The sequence below is a fragment of the Phyllobates terribilis genome, unplaced genomic scaffold (assembly GCF_046119375.1).
Source record: "Phyllobates terribilis strain yellow unplaced genomic scaffold, ASM4611937v1 Scaffold_5__5_contigs__length_657084704, whole genome shotgun sequence".
Lineage (NCBI taxonomy): Eukaryota > Metazoa > Chordata > Amphibia > Anura > Dendrobatidae > Phyllobates > Phyllobates terribilis.
The window spans coordinates 652,424,316-652,441,814 of NW_027362765.1; the positions used below are offsets into that span (position 1 = coordinate 652,424,316).

The 17,499-nt window shown below is 44.9% G+C and overlaps 13 non-coding genes across 13 annotated transcripts; all 13 read right to left on the reverse strand.

Annotated features, from left to right (window-relative positions):
• Positions 1–795: 795 nt before the first annotated feature.
• Positions 796–986, reverse strand: LOC141149608 (U2 spliceosomal RNA). Its single transcript, XR_012245899.1, has one exon. It is a non-coding gene; the product is annotated as a U2 spliceosomal RNA (small nuclear RNA).
• A 1,115-nt stretch (positions 987–2,101) lies between these two features.
• Positions 2,102–2,292, reverse strand: LOC141149537 (U2 spliceosomal RNA). The gene has a single exon (XR_012245829.1). It is a non-coding gene; the product is annotated as a U2 spliceosomal RNA (small nuclear RNA).
• A 1,115-nt stretch (positions 2,293–3,407) lies between these two features.
• Positions 3,408–3,598, reverse strand: LOC141149753 (U2 spliceosomal RNA). Its single transcript, XR_012246039.1, has one exon. It is a non-coding gene; the product is annotated as a U2 spliceosomal RNA (small nuclear RNA).
• A 1,115-nt stretch (positions 3,599–4,713) lies between these two features.
• Positions 4,714–4,904, reverse strand: LOC141274727 (U2 spliceosomal RNA). The gene has a single exon (XR_012322995.1). It is a non-coding gene; the product is annotated as a U2 spliceosomal RNA (small nuclear RNA).
• Positions 4,905–6,019: 1,115 nt separating this feature from the next.
• On the reverse strand, positions 6,020–6,210 carry LOC141274728 (U2 spliceosomal RNA). The gene has a single exon (XR_012322996.1). It is a non-coding gene; the product is annotated as a U2 spliceosomal RNA (small nuclear RNA).
• A 1,115-nt stretch (positions 6,211–7,325) lies between these two features.
• Positions 7,326–7,516, reverse strand: LOC141274729 (U2 spliceosomal RNA). Its single transcript, XR_012322997.1, has one exon. It is a non-coding gene; the product is annotated as a U2 spliceosomal RNA (small nuclear RNA).
• A 1,115-nt stretch (positions 7,517–8,631) lies between these two features.
• Positions 8,632–8,822, reverse strand: LOC141274730 (U2 spliceosomal RNA). The gene has a single exon (XR_012322998.1). It is a non-coding gene; the product is annotated as a U2 spliceosomal RNA (small nuclear RNA).
• A 1,112-nt stretch (positions 8,823–9,934) lies between these two features.
• On the reverse strand, positions 9,935–10,125 carry LOC141274731 (U2 spliceosomal RNA). Its single transcript, XR_012322999.1, has one exon. It is a non-coding gene; the product is annotated as a U2 spliceosomal RNA (small nuclear RNA).
• A 1,115-nt stretch (positions 10,126–11,240) lies between these two features.
• On the reverse strand, positions 11,241–11,431 carry LOC141274733 (U2 spliceosomal RNA). The gene has a single exon (XR_012323001.1). It is a non-coding gene; the product is annotated as a U2 spliceosomal RNA (small nuclear RNA).
• A 1,115-nt stretch (positions 11,432–12,546) lies between these two features.
• LOC141274734 (U2 spliceosomal RNA) lies at positions 12,547–12,737 on the reverse strand. The gene has a single exon (XR_012323002.1). It is a non-coding gene; the product is annotated as a U2 spliceosomal RNA (small nuclear RNA).
• A 1,112-nt stretch (positions 12,738–13,849) lies between these two features.
• Positions 13,850–14,040, reverse strand: LOC141274735 (U2 spliceosomal RNA). Its single transcript, XR_012323003.1, has one exon. It is a non-coding gene; the product is annotated as a U2 spliceosomal RNA (small nuclear RNA).
• A 1,115-nt stretch (positions 14,041–15,155) lies between these two features.
• LOC141149606 (U2 spliceosomal RNA) lies at positions 15,156–15,346 on the reverse strand. Its single transcript, XR_012245897.1, has one exon. It is a non-coding gene; the product is annotated as a U2 spliceosomal RNA (small nuclear RNA).
• Positions 15,347–16,461: 1,115 nt separating this feature from the next.
• Positions 16,462–16,652, reverse strand: LOC141274736 (U2 spliceosomal RNA). The gene has a single exon (XR_012323004.1). It is a non-coding gene; the product is annotated as a U2 spliceosomal RNA (small nuclear RNA).
• Positions 16,653–17,499: the final 847 nt, after the last annotated feature.

Sequence of the window (17,499 nt, forward strand, 5' to 3'; positions counted from 1 at the left end):
TCTCCTGCTGCTGCTGCTGCTGGCTGTCCAGCAGCAGACTGAAGGTGGCTGCTGCTGTGCACAGGTATATAAAGGCTCAGAGCCTATTATGACACGCGCAGCCAGCGTTCCATTGCCACATTCCATCTACTGCAGGCAGGATACCTGGCTGGCTGAATGTCGCTGAGAAGCTCACAGAGACCGCCATAAGCAACAGTTTAACAGAATGCCACAGACTAATCAACCAAACTTTTTGGGTTGGGTTCTCTTTTATAGTCTGCAGGCATTAAATGAAAGAAGTCAGTGTTCCAGCAGAAGGAGACAACGTTTCAGAAAAGGCATTGTAGCAAACCAAAAAAGAAATTTTAAGCGCAGCAGAGTAACCAGCGCACATACCTGTTAGCTCAGGTGAGTTTAAAAGGCTGCTGTTGATAACAAGGGCATTTGCTAAATAGATGGTGTGTGTGCAACAATATACTGAAAGGTCAATTATATTGTGCAGCTTATCTCACCACCTGTAGTTATTTAGGTGAAAGCTCCAAAATGCTTGCCTAATATGTCTGTTTATCCAAAAGGAAGTAAAAAGGGAGAGCTAGAAAGATAGCATTGCATCACATTACATGGCAATGCAATGCACAGTTGCTGAAGTTGAACCAAAATGAGCTTGTAATCTGGCTTCTGCAACTTTGAACATGAAAAATCCAATGAGGAGAAGAAAAGCAAAGCCAAAGAGTCCATCCCAAAATCCGACAAACAAGCAAAATGAACAAAAAACATTGAATTCAATTCTTTCTGATTTTAGAAACTGCATTAAAGAAGGGGTGCACCGGTCCTGGAGATACTGCAATACCAGGTCAATGCGTGGAGTGGACAGAGCATGCTCTTTTTCCATCTCCCTGTTCTAAAAATCCATTTAATATATGGTCCCCAGATAGGGGACGTATCAGATATTAAACTGATAAGAACAGATACTACACTTGATCTTAGCCAAAAGGCCGAGAAGCGATAACCAGAATTGGTTTCAAACTACGGAGCCACCCAAGGATCCTGAAAAGTCCATTTGTGGAGATGAGCTCCTGGACTCCCGTTAAGAAGACATGTTGTCAACCTCTAGATCCCTTACATGCCTGCACTTTTCGGCTTGCTGCTGCTGCAATCCACGCGTTTTAGATCTGCATAACTCCACCTCTTTAAACACAGCACCTTCACCCCCTGCTGTTCCCACCCGCCTCAACACCGTTGGAAGGGAGGAGAACCAATTAAGGCGGGGGGTGGGGTGGAACGAGCAGCTGTCTACCCTTAGCAGGAGGGCTCCTGATTACATACCTCTCCTGCTGCTGCTGCTGCTGGCTGTCCAGCAGCAGACTGAAGGTGGCTGCTGCTGTGCACAGGTATATAAAGGCTCAGAGCCTATTATGACACGCGCAGCCAGCGTTCCATTGCCACATTCCATCTACTGCAGGCAGGATACCTGGCTGGCTGAATGTCGCTGAGAAGCTCACAGAGACCGCCATAAGCAACAGTTTAACAGAATGCCACAGACTAATCAACCAAACTTTTTGGGTTGGGTTCTCTTTTATAGTCTGCAGGCATTAAATGAAAGAAGTCAGTGTTCCAGCAGAAGGAGACAACGTTTCAGAAAAGGCATTGTAGCAAACCAAAAAAGAAATTTTAAGCGCAGCAGAGTAACCAGCGCACATACCTGTTAGCTCAGGTGAGTTTAAAAGGCTGCTGTTGATAACAAGGGCATTTGCTAAATAGATGGTGTGTGTGCAACAATATACTGAAAGGTCAATTATATTGTGCAGCTTATCTCACCACCTGTAGTTATTTAGGTGAAAGCTCCAAAATGCTTGCCTAATATGTCTGTTTATCCAAAAGGAAGTAAAAAGGGAGAGCTAGAAAGATAGCATTGCATCACATTACATGGCAATGCAATGCACAGTTGCTGAAGTTGAACCAAAATGAGCTTGTAATCTGGCTTCTGCAACTTTGAACATGAAAAATCCAATGAGGAGAAGAAAAGCAAAGCCAAAGAGTCCATCCCAAAATCCGACAAACAAGCAAAATGAACAAAAAACATTGAATTCAATTCTTTCTGATTTTAGAAACTGCATTAAAGAAGGGGTGCACCGGTCCTGGAGATACTGCAATACCAGGTCAATGCGTGGAGTGGACAGAGCAAGCTCTTTTTCCATCTCCCTGTTCTAAAAATCCATTTAATATATGGTCCCCAGATAGGGGACGTATCAGATATTAAACTGATAAGAACAGATACTACACTTGATCTTAGCCAAAAGGCTGAGAAGCGATAACCAGAATTGGTTTCAAACTACGGAGCCACCCAAGGATCCTGAAAAGTCCATTTGTGGAGATGAGCTCCTGGACTCCCGTTAAGAAGACATGTTGTCAACCTCTAGATCCCTTACATGCCTGCACTTTTCGGCTTGCTGCTGCTGCAATCCACGCGTTTTAGATCTGCATAACTCCACCTCTTTAAACACAGCACCTTCACCCCCTGCTGTTCCCACCCGCCTCAACACCGTTGGAAGGGAGGAGAACCAATTAAGGCGGGGGGTGGGGTGGAACGAGCAGCTGTCTACCCTTAGCAGGAGGGCTCCTGATTACATACCTCTCCTGCTGCTGCTGCTGCTGGCTGTCCAGCAGCAGACTGAAGGTGGCTGCTGCTGTGCACAGGTATATAAAGGCTCAGAGCCTATTATGACACGCGCAGCCAGCGTTCCATTGCCACATTCCATCTACTGCAGGCAGGATACCTGGCTGGCTGAATGTCGCTGAGAAGCTCACAGAGACCGCCATAAGCAACAGTTTAACAGAATGCCACAGACTAATCAACCAAACTTTTTGGGCTGGGTTCTCTTTTATAGTCTGCAGGCATTAAATGAAAGAAGTCAGTGTTCCAGCAGAAGGAGACAACGTTTCAGAAAAGGCATTGTAGCAAACCAAAAAAGAAATTTTAAGCGCAGCAGAGTAACCAGCGCACATACCTGTTAGCTCAGGTGAGTTTAAAAGGCTGCTGTTGATAACAAGGGCATTTGCTAAATAGATGGTGTGTGTGCAACAATATACTGAAAGGTCAATTATATTGTGCAGCTTATCTCACCACCTGTAGTTATTTAGGTGAAAGCTCCAAAATGCTTGCCTAATATGTCTGTTTATCCAAAAGGAAGTAAAAAGGGAGAGCTAGAAAGATAGCATTGCATCACATTACATGGCAATGCAATGCACAGTTGCTGAAGTTGAACCAAAATGAGCTTGTAATCTGGCTTCTGCAACTTTGAACATGAAAAATCCAATGAGGAGAAGAAAAGCAAAGCCAAAGAGTCCATCCCAAAATCCGACAAACAAGCAAAATGAAAAAAAAACATTGAATTCAATTCTTTCTGATTTTAGAAACTGCATTAAAGAAGGGGTGCACCGGTCCTGGAGATACTGCAATACCAGGTTAATGCGTGGAGTGGACAGAGCAAGCTCTTTTTCCATCTCCCTGTTCTAAAAATCCATTTAATATATGGTCCCCAGATAGGGGACGTATCAGATATTAAACTGATAAGAACAGATACTACACTTGATCTTAGCCAAAAGGCCGAGAAGCGATAACCAGAATTGGTTTCAAACTACGGAGCCACCCAAGGATCCTGAAAAGTCCATTTGTGGAGATGAGCTCCTGGACTCCCGTTAAGAAGACATGTTGTCAACCTCTAGATCCCTTACATGCCTGCACTTTTCGGCTTGCTGCTGCTGCAATCCACGCGTTTTAGATCTGCATAACTCCACCTCTTTAAACACAGCACCTTCACCCCCTGCTGTTCCCACCCGCCTCAACACCGTTGGAAGGGAGGAGAACCAATTAAGGCGGGGGGTGGGGTGGAACGAGCAGCTGTCTACCCTTAGCAGGAGGGCTCCTGATTACATACCTCTCCTGCTGCTGCTGCTGCTGGCTGTCCAGCAGCAGACTGAAGGTGGCTGCTGCTGTGCACAGGTATATAAAGGCTCAGAGCCTATTATGACACGCGCAGCCAGCGTTCCATTGCCACATTCCATCTACTGCAGGCAGGATACCTGGCTGGCTGAATGTCGCTGAGAAGCTCACAGAGACCGCCATAAGCAACAGTTTAACAGAATGCCACAGACTAATCAACCAAACTTTTTGGGTTGTGTTCTCTTTTATAGTCTGCAGGCATTAAATGAAAGAAGTCAGTGTTCCAGCAGAAGGAGACAACGTTTCAGAAAAGGCATTATAGCAAACCAAAAAAGAAATTTTAAGCGCAGCAGAGTAACCAGCGCACATACCTGTTAGCTCAGGTGAGTTTAAAAGGCTGCTGTTGATAACAAGGGCATTTGCTAAATAGATGGTGTGTGTGCAACAATATACTGAAAGGTCAATTATATTGTGCAGCTTATCTCACCACCTGTAGTTATTTAGGTGAAAGCTCCAAAATGCTTGCCTAATATGTCTGTTTATCCAAAAGGAAGTAAAAAGGGAGAGCTAGAAAGATAGCATTGCATCACATTACATGGCAATGCAATGCACAGTTGCTGAAGTTGAACCAAAATGAGCTTGTAATCTGGCTTCTGCAACTTTGAACATGAAAAATCCAATGAGGAGAAGAAAAGCAAAGCCAAAGAGTCCATCCCAAAATCCGACAAACAAGCAAAATGAACAAAAAACATTGAATTCAATTCTTTCTGATTTTAGAAACTGCATTAAAGAAGGGGTGCACCGGTCCTGGAGATACTGCAATACCAGGTCAATGCGTGGAGTGGACAGAGCAAGCTCTTTTTCCATCTCCCTGTTCTAAAAATCCATTTAATATATGGTCCCCAGATAGGGGACGTATCAGATATTAAACTGATAAGAACAGATACTACACTTGATCTTAGCCAAAAGGCCGAGAAGCGATAACCAGAATTGGTTTCAAACTACGGAGCCACCCAAGGATCCTGAAAAGTCCATTTGTGGAGATGAGCTCCTGGACTCCCGTTAAGAAGACATGTTGTCAACCTCTAGATCCCTTACATGCCTGCACTTTTCGGCTTGCTGCTGCTGCAATCCACGCGTTTTAGATCTGCATAACTCCACCTCTTTAAACACAGCACCTTCACCCCCTGCTGTTCCCACCCGCCTCAACACCGTTGGAAGGGAGGAGAACCAATTAAGGCGGGGGGTGGGGTGGAATGAGCAGCTGTCTACCCTTAGCAGGAGGGCTCCTGATTACATACCTCTCCTGCTGCTGCTGCTGCTGGCTGTCCAGCAGCAGACTGAAGGTGGCTGCTGCTGTGCACAGGTATATAAAGGCTCAGAGCCTATTATGACACGCGCAGCCAGCGTTCCATTGCCACATTCCATCTACTGCAGGCAGGATACCTGGCTGGCTGAATGTCGCTGAGAAGCTCACAGAGACCGCCATAAGCAACAGTTTAACAGAATGCCACAGACTAATCAACCAAACTTTTTGGGCTGGGTTCTCTTTTATAGTCTGCAGGCATTAAATGAAAGAAGTCAGTGTTCCAGCAGAAGGAGACAACGTTTCAGAAAAGGCATTGTAGCAAACCAAAAAAGAAATTTTAAGCGCAGCAGAGTAACCAGCGCATATACCTGTTAGCTCAGGTGAGTTTAAAAGGCTGCTGTTGATAACAAGGGCATTTGCTAAATAGATGGTGTGTGTGCAACAATATACTGAAAGGTCAATTATATTGTGCAGCTTATCTCACCACCTGTAGTTATTTAGGTGAAAGCTCCAAAATGCTTGCCTAATATGTCTGTTTATCCAAAAGGAAGTAAAAAGGGAGAGCTAGAAAGATAGCATTGCATCACATTACATGGCAATGCAATGCACAGTTGCTGAAGTTGAACCAAAATGAGCTTGTAATCTGGCTTCTGCAACTTTGAACATGAAAAATCCAATGAGGAGAAGAAAAGCAAAGCCAAAGAGTCCATCCCAAAATCCGACAAACAAGCAAAATGAAAAAAAAACATTGAATTCAATTCTTTCTGATTTTAGAAACTGCATTAAAGAAGGGGTGCACCGGTCCTGGAGATACTGCAATACCAGGTCAATGCGTGGAGTGGACAGAGCAAGCTCTTTTTCCATCTCCCTGTTCTAAAAATCCATTTAATATATGGTCCCCAGATAGGGGACGTATCAGATATTAAACTGATAAGAACAGATACTACACTTGATCTTAGCCAAAAGGCCGAGAAGCGATAACCAGAATTGGTTTCAAACTACGGAGCCACCCAAGGATCCTGAAAAGTCCATTTGTGGAGATGAGCTCCTGGACTCCCGTTAAGAAGACATGTTGTCAACCTCTAGATCCCTTACATGCCTGCACTTTTCGGCTTGCTGCTGCTGCAATCCACGCGTTTTAGATCTGCATAACTCCACCTCTTTAAACACAGCACCTTCACCCCCTGCTGTTCCCACCCGCATCAACACCGTTGGAAGGGAGGAGAACCAATTAAGGCGGGGGGTGGGGTGGAACGAGCAGCTGTCTACCCTTAGCAGGAGGGCTCCTGATTACATACCTCTCCTGCTGCTGCTGCTGCTGGCTGTCCAGCAGCAGACTGAAGGTGGCTGCTGCTGTGCACAGGTATATAAAGGCTCAGAGCCTATTATGACACGCGCAGCCAGCGTTCCATTGCCACATTCCATCTACTGCAGGCAGGATACCTGGCTGGCTGAATGTCGCTGAGAAGCTCACAGAGACCGCCATAAGCAACAGTTTAACAGAATGCCACAGACTAATCAACCAAACTTTTTGGGTTGGGTTCTCTTTTATAGTCTGCAGGCATTAAATGAAAGAAGTCAGTGTTCCAGCAGAAGGAGACAACGTTTCAGAAAAGGCATTATAGCAAACCAAAAAAGAAATTTTAAGCGCAGCAGAGTAACCAGCGCACATACCTGTTAGCTCAGGTGAGTTTAAAAGGCTGCTGTTGATAACAAGGGCATTTGCTAAATAGATGGTGTGTGTGCAACAATATACTGAAAGGTCAATTATATTGTGCAGCTTATCTCACCACCTGTAGTTATTTAGGTGAAAGCTCCAAAATGCTTGCCTAATATGTCTGTTTATCCAAAAGGAAGTAAAAAGGGAGAGCTAGAAAGATAGCATTGCATCACATTACATGGCAATGCAATGCACAGTTGCTGAAGTTGAACCAAAATGAGCTTGTAATCTGGCTTCTGCAACTTTGAACATGAAAAATCCAATGAGGAGAAGAAAAGCAAAGCCAAAGAGTCCATCCCAAAATCCGACAAACAAGCAAAATGAACAAAAAACATTGAATTCAATTCTTTCTGATTTTAGAAACTGCATTAAAGAAGGGGTGCACCGGTCCTGGAGATACTGCAATACCAGGTCAATGCGTGGAGTGGACAGAGCAAGCTCTTTTTCCATCTCCCTGTTCTAAAAATCCATTTAATATATGGTCCCCAGATAGGGGACGTATCAGATATTAAACTGATAAGAACAGATACTACACTTGATCTTAGCCAAAAGGCCGAGAAGCGATAACCAGAATTGGTTTCAAACTACGGAGCCACCCAAGGATCCTGAAAAGTCCATTTGTGGAGATGAGCTCCTGGACTCCCGTTAAGAAGACATGTTGTCAACCTCTAGATCCCTTACATGCCTGCACTTTTCGGCTTGCTGCTGCTGCAATCCACGCGTTTTAGATCTGCATAACTCCACCTCTTTAAACACAGCACCTTCACCCCCTGCTGTTCCCACCCGCCTCAACACCGTTGGAAGGGAGGAGAACCAATTAAGGCGGGGGGTGGGGTGGAACGAGCAGCTGTCTACCCTTAGCAGGAGGGCTCCTGATTACATACCTCTCCTGCTGCTGCTGCTGCTGGCTGTCCAGCAGCAGACTGAAGGTGGCTGCTGCTGTGCACAGGTATATAAAGGCTCAGAGCCTATTATGACACGCGCAGCCAGCGTTCCATTGCCACATTCCATCTACTGCAGGCAGGATACCTGGCTGGCTGAATGTCGCTGAGAAGCTCACAGAGACCGCCATAAGCAACAGTTTAACAGAATGCCACAGACTAATCAACCAAACTTTTTGGGTTGGGTTCTCTTTTATAGTCTGCAGGCATTAAATGAAAGAAGTCAGTGTTCCAGCAGAAGGAGACAACGTTTCAGAAAAGGCATTGTAGCAAACCAAAAAAGAAATTTTAAGCGCAGCAGAGTAACCAGCGCACATACCTGTTAGCTCAGGTGAGTTTAAAAGGCTGCTGTTGATAACAAGGGCATTTGCTAAATAGATGGTGTGTGTGCAACAATATACTGAAAGGTCAATTATATTGTGCAGCTTATCTCACCACCTGTAGTTATTTAGGTGAAAGCTCCAAAATGCTTGCCTAATATGTCTGTTTATCCAAAAGGAAGTAAAAAGGGAGAGCTAGAAAGATAGCATTGCATCACATTACATGGCAATGCAATGCACAGTTGCTGAAGTTGAACCAAAATGAGCTTGTAATCTGGCTTCTGCAACTTTGAACATGAAAAATCCAATGAGGAGAAGAAAAGCAAAGCCAAAGAGTCCATCCCAAAATCCGACAAACAAGCAAAATGAACAAAAAACATTGAATTCAATTCTTTCTGATTTTAGAAACTGCATTAAAGAAGGGGTGCACCGGTCCTGGAGATACTGCAATACCAGGTCAATGCGTGGAGTGGACAGAGCAAGCTCTTTTTCCATCTCCCTGTTCTAAAAATCCATTTAATATATGGTCCCCAGATAGGGGACGTATCAGATATTAAACTGATAAGAACAGATACTACACTTGATCTTAGCCAAAAGGCCGAGAAGCGATAACCAGAATTGGTTTCAAACTACGGAGCCACCCAAGGATCCTGAAAAGTCCATTTGTGGAGATGAGCTCCTGGACTCCCGTTAAGAAGACATGTTGTCAACCTCTAGATCCCTTACATGCCTGCACTTTTCGGCTTGCTGCTGCTGCAATCCACGCGTTTTAGATCTGCATAACTCCACCTCTTTAAACACAGCACCTTCACCCCCTGCTGTTCCCACCCGCCTCAACACCGTTGGAAGGGAGGAGAACCAATTAAGGCGGGGGGTGGGGTGGAACGAGCAGCTGTCTACCCTTAGCAGGAGGGCTCCTGATTACATACCTCTCCTGCTGCTGCTGCTGGCTGTCCAGCAGCAGACTGAAGGTGGCTGCTGCTGTGCACAGGTATATAGAGGCTCAGAGCCTATTATGACACGCGCAGCCAGTGTTCCATTGCCACATTCCATCTACTGCAGGCAGGATACCTGGCTGGCTGAATGTCGCTGAGAAGCTCACAGAGACCGCCATAAGCAACAGTTTAACAGAATGCCACAGACTAATCAACCAAACTTTTTGGGTTGGGTTCTCTTTTATAGTCTGCAGGCATTAAATGAAAGAAGTCAGTGTTCCAGCAGAAGGAGACAACGTTTCAGAAAAGGCATTGTAGCAAACCAAAAAAGAAATTTTAAGCGCAGCAGAGTAACCAGCGCACATACCTGTTAGCTCAGGTGAGTTTAAAAGGCTGCTGTTGATAACAAGGGCATTTGCTAAATAGGTGGTGTGTGTGCAACAATATACTGAAAGGTCAATTATATTGTGCAGCTTATCTCACCACCTGTAGTTATTTAGGTGAAAGCTCCAAAATGCTTGCCTAATATGTCTGTTTATCCAAAAGGAAGTAAAAAGGGAGAGCTAGAAAGATAGCATTGCATCACATTACATGGCAATGCAATGCACAGTTGCTGAAGTTGAACCAAAATGAGCTTGTAATCTGGCTTCTGCAACTTTGAACATGAAAAATCCAATGAGGAGAAGAAAAGCAAAGCCAAAGAGTCCATCCCAAAATCCGACAAACAAGCAAAATGAACAAAAAACATTGAATTCAATTCTTTCTGATTTTAGAAACTGCATTAAAGAAGGGGTGCACCGGTCCTGGAGATACTGCAATACCAGGTCAATGCGTGGAGTGGACAGAGCAAGCTCTTTTTCCATCTCCCTGTTCTAAAAATCCATTTAATATATGGTCCCCAGATAGGGGACGTATCAGATATTAAACTGATAAGAACAGATACTACACTTGATCTTAGCCAAAAGGCCGAGAAGCGATAACCAGAATTGGTTTCAAACTACGGAGCCACCCAAGGATCCTGAAAAGTCCATTTGTGGAGATGAGCTCCTGGACTCCCGTTAAGAAGACATGTTGTCAACCTCTAGATCCCTTACATGCCTGCACTTTTCGGCTTGCTGCTGCTGCAATCCACGCGTTTTAGATCTGCATAACTCCACCTCTTTAAACACAGCACCTTCACCCCCTGCTGTTCCCACCCGCCTCAACACCGTTGGAAGGGAGGAGAACCAATTAAGGCGGGGGGTGGGGTGGAACGAGCAGCTGTCTACCCTTAGCAGGAGGGCTCCTGATTACATACCTCTCCTGCTGCTGCTGCTGCTGGCTGTCCAGCAGCAGACTGAAGGTGGCTGCTGCTGTGCACAGGTATATAAAGGCTCAGAGCCTATTATGACACGCGCAGCCAGCGTTCCATTGCCACATTCCATCTACTGCAGGCAGGATACCTGGCTGGCTGAATGTCGCTGAGAAGCTCACATAGACCGCCATAAGCAACAGTTTAACAGAATGCCACAGACTAATCAACCAAACTTTTTGGGTTGGGTTCTCTTTTATAGTCTGCAGGCATTAAATGAAAGAAGTCAGTGTTCCAGCAGAAGGAGACAACGTTTCAGAAAAGGCATTGTAGCAAACCAAAAAAGAAATTTTAAGCGCAGCAGAGTAACCAGCGCACATACCTGTTAGCTCAGGTGAGTTTAAAAGGCTGCTGTTGATAACAAGGGCATTTGCTAAATAGATGGTGTGTGTGCAACAATATACTGAAAGGTCAATTATATTGTGCAGCTTATCTCACCACCTGTAGTTATTTAGGTGAAAGCTCCAAAATGCTTGCCTAATATGTCTGTTTATCCAAAAGGAAGTAAAAAGGGAGAGCTAGAAAGATAGCATTGCATCACATTACATGGCAATGCAATGCACAGTTGCTGAAGTTGAACCAAAATGAGCTTGTAATCTGGCTTCTGCAACTTTGAACATGAAAAATCCAATGAGGAGAAGAAAAGCAAAGCCAAAGAGTCCATCCCAAAATCCGACAAACAAGCAAAATGAACAAAAAACATTGAATTCAATTCTTTCTGATTTTAGAAACTGCATTAAAGAAGGGGTGCACCGGTCCTGGAGATACTGCAATACCAGGTCAATGCGTGGAGTGGACAGAGCAAGCTCTTTTTCCATCTCCCTGTTCTAAAAATCCATTTAATATATGGTCCCCAGATAGGGGACGTATCAGATATTAAACTGATAAGAACAGATACTACACTTGATCTTAGCCAAAAGGCCGAGAAGCGATAACCAGAATTGGTTTCAAACTACGGAGCCACCCAAGGATCCTGAAAAGTCCATTTGTGGAGATGAGCTCCTGGACTCCCGTTAAGAAGACATGTTGTCAACCTCTAGATCCCTTACATGCCTGCACTTTTCGGCTTGCTGCTGCTGCAATCCACGCGTTTTAGATCTGCATAACTCCACCTCTTTAAACACAGCACCTTCACCCCCTGCTGTTCCCACCCGCCTCAACACCGTTGGAAGGGAGGAGAACCAATTAAGGCGGGGGGTGGGGTGGAACGAGCAGCTGTCTACCCTTAGCAGGAGGGCTCCTGATTACATACCTCTCCTGCTGCTGCTGCTGCTGGCTGTCCAGCAGCAGACTGAAGGTGGCTGCTGCTGTGCACAGGTATATAAAGGCTCAGAGCCTATTATGACACGCGCAGCCAGCGTTCCATTGCCACATTCCATCTACTGCAGGCAGGATACCTGGCTGGCTGAATGTCGCTGAGAAGCTCACAGAGACCGCCATAAGCAACAGTTTAACAGAATGCCACAGACTAATCAACCAAACTTTTTGGGTTGGGTTCTCTTTTATAGTCTGCAGGCATTAAATGAAAGAAGTCAGTGTTCCAGCAGAAGGAGACAACGTTTCAGAAAAGGCATTGTAGCAAACCAAAAAAGAAATTTTAAGCGCAGCAGAGTAACCAGCGCACATACCTGTTAGCTCAGGTGAGTTTAAAAGGCTTCTGTTGATAACAAGGGCATTTGCTAAATAGATGGTGTGTGTGCAACAATATACTGAAAGGTCAATTATATTGTGCAGCTTATCTCACCACCTGTAGTTATTTAGGTGAAAGCTCCAAAATGCTTGCCTAATATGTCTGTTTATCCAAAAGGAAGTAAAAAGGGAGAGCTAGAAAGATAGCATTGCATCACATTACATGGCAATGCAATGCACAGTTGCTGAAGTTGAACCAAAATGAGCTTGTAATCTGGCTTCTGCAACTTTGAACATGAAAAATCCAATGAGGAGAAGAAAAGCAAAGCCAAAGAGTCCATCCCAAAATCCGACAAACAAGCAAAATGAACAAAAAACATTGAATTCAATTCTTTCTGATTTTAGAAACTGCATTAAAGAAGGGGTGCACCGGTCCTGGAGATACTGCAATACCAGGTCAATGCGTGGAGTGGACAGAGCAAGCTCTTTTTCCATCTCCCTGTTCTAAAAATCCATTTAATATATGGTCCCCAGATAGGGGACGTATCAGATATTAAACTGATAAGAACAGATACTACACTTGATCTTAGCCAAAAGGCCGAGAAGCGATAACCAGAATTGGTTTCAAACTACGGAGCCACCCAAGGATCCTGAAAAGTCCATTTGTGGAGATGAGCTCCTGGACTCCCGTTAAGAAGACATGTTGTCAACCTCTAGATCCCTTACATGCCTGCACTTTTCGGCTTGCTGCTGCTGCAATCCACGCGTTTTAGATCTGCATAACTCCACCTCTTTAAACACAGCACCTTCACCCCCTGCTGTTCCCACCCGCCTCAACACCGTTGGAAGGGAGGAGAACCAATTAAGGCGGGGGGTGGGGTGGAACGAGCAGCTGTCTACCCTTAGCAGGAGGGCTCCTGATTACATACCTCTCCTGCTGCTGCTGCTGGCTGTCCAGCAGCAGACTGAAGGTGGCTGCTGCTGTGCACAGGTATATAAAGGCTCAGAGCCTATTATGACACGCGCAGCCAGCGTTCCATTGCCACATTCCATCTACTGCAGGCAGGATACCTGGCTGGCTGAATGTCGCTGAGAAGCTCACAGAGACCGCCATAAGCAACAGTTTAACAGAATGCCACAGACTAATCAACCAAACTTTTTGGGTTGGGTTCTCTTTTATAGTCTGCAGGCATTAAATGAAAGAAGTCAGTGTTCCAGCAGAAGGAGACAACGTTTCAGAAAAGGCATTGTAGCAAACCAAAAAAGAAATTTTAAGCGCAGCAGAGTAACCAGCGCACATACCTGTTAGCTCAGGTGAGTTTAAAAGGCTGCTGTTGATAACAAGGGCATTTGCTAAATAGATGGTGTGTGTGCAACAATATACTGAAAGGTCAATTATATTGTGCAGCTTATCTCACCACCTGTAGTTATTTAGGTGAAAGCTCCAAAATGCTTGCCTAATATGTCTGTTTATCCAAAAGGAAGTAAAAAGGGAGAGCTAGAAAGATAGCATTGCATCACATTACATGGCAATGCAATGCACAGTTGCTGAAGTTGAACCAAAATGAGCTTGTAATCTGGCTTCTGCAACTTTGAACATGAAAAATCCAATGAGGAGAAGAAAAGCAAAGCCAAAGAGTCCATCCCAAAATCCGACAAACAAGCAAAATGAACAAAAAACATTGAATTCAATTCTTTCTGATTTTAGAAACTGCATTAAAGAAGGGGTGCACCGGTCCTGGAGATACTGCAATACCAGGTCAATGCGTGGAGTGGACAGAGCAAGCTCTTTTTCCATCTCCCTGTTCTAAAAATCCATTTAATATATGGTCCCCAGATAGGGGACGTATCAGATATTAAACTGATAAGAACAGATACTACACTTGATCTTAGCCAAAAGGCCGAGAAGCGATAACCAGAATTGGTTTCAAACTACGGAGCCACCCAAGGATCCTGAAAAGTCCATTTGTGGAGATGAGCTCCTGGACTCCCGTTAAGAAGACATGTTGTCAACCTCTAGATCCCTTACATGCCTGCACTTTTCGGCTTGCTGCTGCTGCAATCCACGCGTTTTAGATCTGCATAACTCCACCTCTTTAAACACAGCACCTTCACCCCCTGCTGTTCCCACCCGCCTCAACACCGTTGGAAGGGAGGAGAACCAATTAAGGCGGGGGGTGGGGTGGAACGAGCAGCTGTCTACCCTTAGCAGGAGGGCTCCTGATTACATACCTCTCCTGCTGCTGCTGCTGCTGGCTGTCCAGCAGCAGACTGAAGGTGGCTGCTGCTGTGCACAGGTATATAAAGGCTCAGAGCCTATTATGACACGCGCAGCCAGCGTTCCATTGCCACATTCCATCTACTGCAGGCAGGATACCTGGCTGGCTGAATGTCGCTGAGAAGCCCACAGAGACCGCCATAAGCAACAGTTTAACAGAATGCCACAGACTAATCAACCAAACTTTTTGGGTTGGGTTCTCTTTTAAAGTCTGCAGGCATTAAATGAAAGAAGTCAGTGTTCCAGCAGAAGGAGACAACGTTTCAGAAAAGGCATTGTAGCAAACCAAAAAAGAAATTTTAAGCGCAGCAGAGTAACCAGCGCACATACCTGTTAGCTCAGGTGAGTTTAAAAGGCTGCTGTTGATAACAAGGGCATTTGCTAAATAGATGGTGTGTGTGCAACAATATACTGAAAGGTCAATTATATTGTGCAGCTTATCTCACCACCTGTAGTTATTTAGGTGAAAGCTCCAAAATGCTTGCCTAATATGTCTGTTTATCCAAAAGGAAGTAAAAAGGGAGAGCTAGAAAGATAGCATTGCATCACATTACATGGCAATGCAATGCACAGTTGCTGAAGTTGAACCAAAATGAGCTTGTAATCTGGCTTCTGCAACTTTGAACATGAAAAATCCAATGAGGAGAAGAAAAGCAAAGCCAAAGAGTCCATCCCAAAATCCGACAAACAAGCAAAATGAACAAAAAACATTGAATTCAATTCTTTCTGATTTTAGAAACTGCATTAAAGAAGGGGTGCACCGGTCCTGGAGATACTGCAATACCAGGTCAATGCGTGGAGTGGACAGAGCAAGCTCTTTTTCCATCTCCCTGTTCTAAAAATTCATTTAATATATGGTCCCCAGAGAGGGGACGTATCAGATATTAAACTGATAAGAACAGATACTACACTTGATCTTAGCCAAAAGGCCGAGAAGCGATAACCAGAATTGGTTTCAAACTACGGAGCCACCCAAGGATCCTGAAAAGTCCATTTGTGGAGATGAGCTCCTGGACTCCCGTTAAGAAGACATGTTGTCAACCTCTAGATCCCTTACATGCCTGCACTTTTCGGCTTGCTGCTGCTGCAATCCACGCGTTTTAGATCTGCATAACTCCACCTCTTTAAACACAGCACCTTCACCCCCTGCTGTTCCCACCCGCCTCAACACCGTTGGAAGGGAGGAGAACCAATTAAGGCGGGGGGTGGGGTGGAACGAGCAGCTGTCTACCCTTAGCAGGAGGGCTCCTGATTACATACCTCTCCTGCTGCTGCTGCTGCTGGCTGTCCAGCAGCAGACTGAAGGTGGCTGCTGCTGTGCACAGGTATATAAAGGCTCAGAGTCTATTATGACACGCGCAGCCAGCGTTCCATTGCCACATTCCATCTACTGCAGGCAGGATACCTGGCTGGCTGAATGTCGCTGAGAAGCTCACAGAGACCGCCATAAGCAACAGTTTAACAGAATGCCACAGACTAATCAACCAAACTTTTTGGGTTGGGTTCTCTTTTATAGTCTGCAGGCATTAAATGAAAGAAGTCAGTGTTCCAGCAGAAGGAGACAACGTTTCAGAAAAGGCATTGTAGCAAACCAAAAAAGAAATTTTAAGCGCAGCAGAGTAACCAGCGCACATACCTGTTAGCTCAGGTGAGTTTAAAAGGCTGCTGTTGATAACAAGGGCATTTGCTAAATAGATGGTGTGTGTGCAACAATATACTGAAAGGTCAATTATATTGTGCAGCTTATCTCACCACCTGTAGTTATTTAGGTGAAAGCTCCAAAATGCTTGCCTAATATGTCTGTTTATCCAAAAGGAAGTAAAAAGGGAGAGCTAGAAAGATAGCATTGCATCACATTACATGGCAATGCAATGCACAGTTGCTGAAGTTGAACCAAAATGAGCTTGTAATCTGGCTTCTGCAACTTTGAACATGAAAAATCCAATGAGGAGAAGAAAAGCAAAGCCAAAGAGTCCATCCCAAAATCCGACAAACAAGCAAAATGAACAAAAAACATTGAATTCAATTCTTTCTGATTTTAGAAACTGCATTAAAGAAGGGGTGCACCGGTCCTGGAGATACTGCAATACCAGGTCAATGCGTGGAGTGGACAGAGCAAGCTCTTTTTCCATCTCCCTGTTCTAAAAATCCATTTAATATATGGTCCCCAGATAGGGGACGTATCAGATATTAAACTGATAAGAACAGATACTACACTTGATCTTAGCCAAAAGGCCGAGAAGCGATAACCAGAATTGGTTTCAAACTACGGAGCCACCCAAGGATCCTGAAAAGTCCATTTGTGGAGATGAGCTCCTGGACTCCCGTTAAGAAGACATGTTGTCAACCTCTAGATCCCTTACATGCCTGCACTTTTCGGCTTGCTGCTGCTGCAATCCACGCGTTTTAGATCTGCATAACTCCACCTCTTTAAACACAGCACCTTCACCCCCTGCTGTTCCCACCCGCCTCAACACCGTTGGAAGGGAGGAGAACCAATTAAGGCGGGGGGTGGGGTGGAACGAGCAGCTGTCTACCCTTAGCAGGAGGGCTCCTGATTACATACCTCTCCTGCTGCTGCTGCTGCTGGCTGTCCAGCAGCAGACTGAAGGTGGCTGCTGCTGTGCACAGGTATATAAAGGCTCAGAGCCTATTATGACACGCGCAGCCAGCGTTCCATTGCCACATTCCATCTACTGCAGGCAGGATACCTGGCTGGCTGAATGTCGCTGAGAAGCTCACAGAGACCGCCATAAGCAACAGTTTAACAGAATGCCACAGACTAATCAACCAAACTTTTTGGGTTGGGTTCTCTTTTATAGTCTGCAGGCATTAAATGAAAGAAGTCAGTGTTCCAGCAGAAGGAGACAACGTTTCAGAAAAGGCATTGTAGCAAACCAAAAAAGAAATTTTAAGCGCAGCAGAGTAACCAGCGCACATACCTGTTAGCTCAGGTGAGTTTAAAAGGCTGCTGTTGATAACAAGGGCATTTGCTAAATAGATGGTGTGTGTGCAACAATATACTGAAAGGTCAATTATATTGTGCAGCTTATCTCACCACCTGTAGTTATTTAGGTGAAAGCTCCAAAATGCT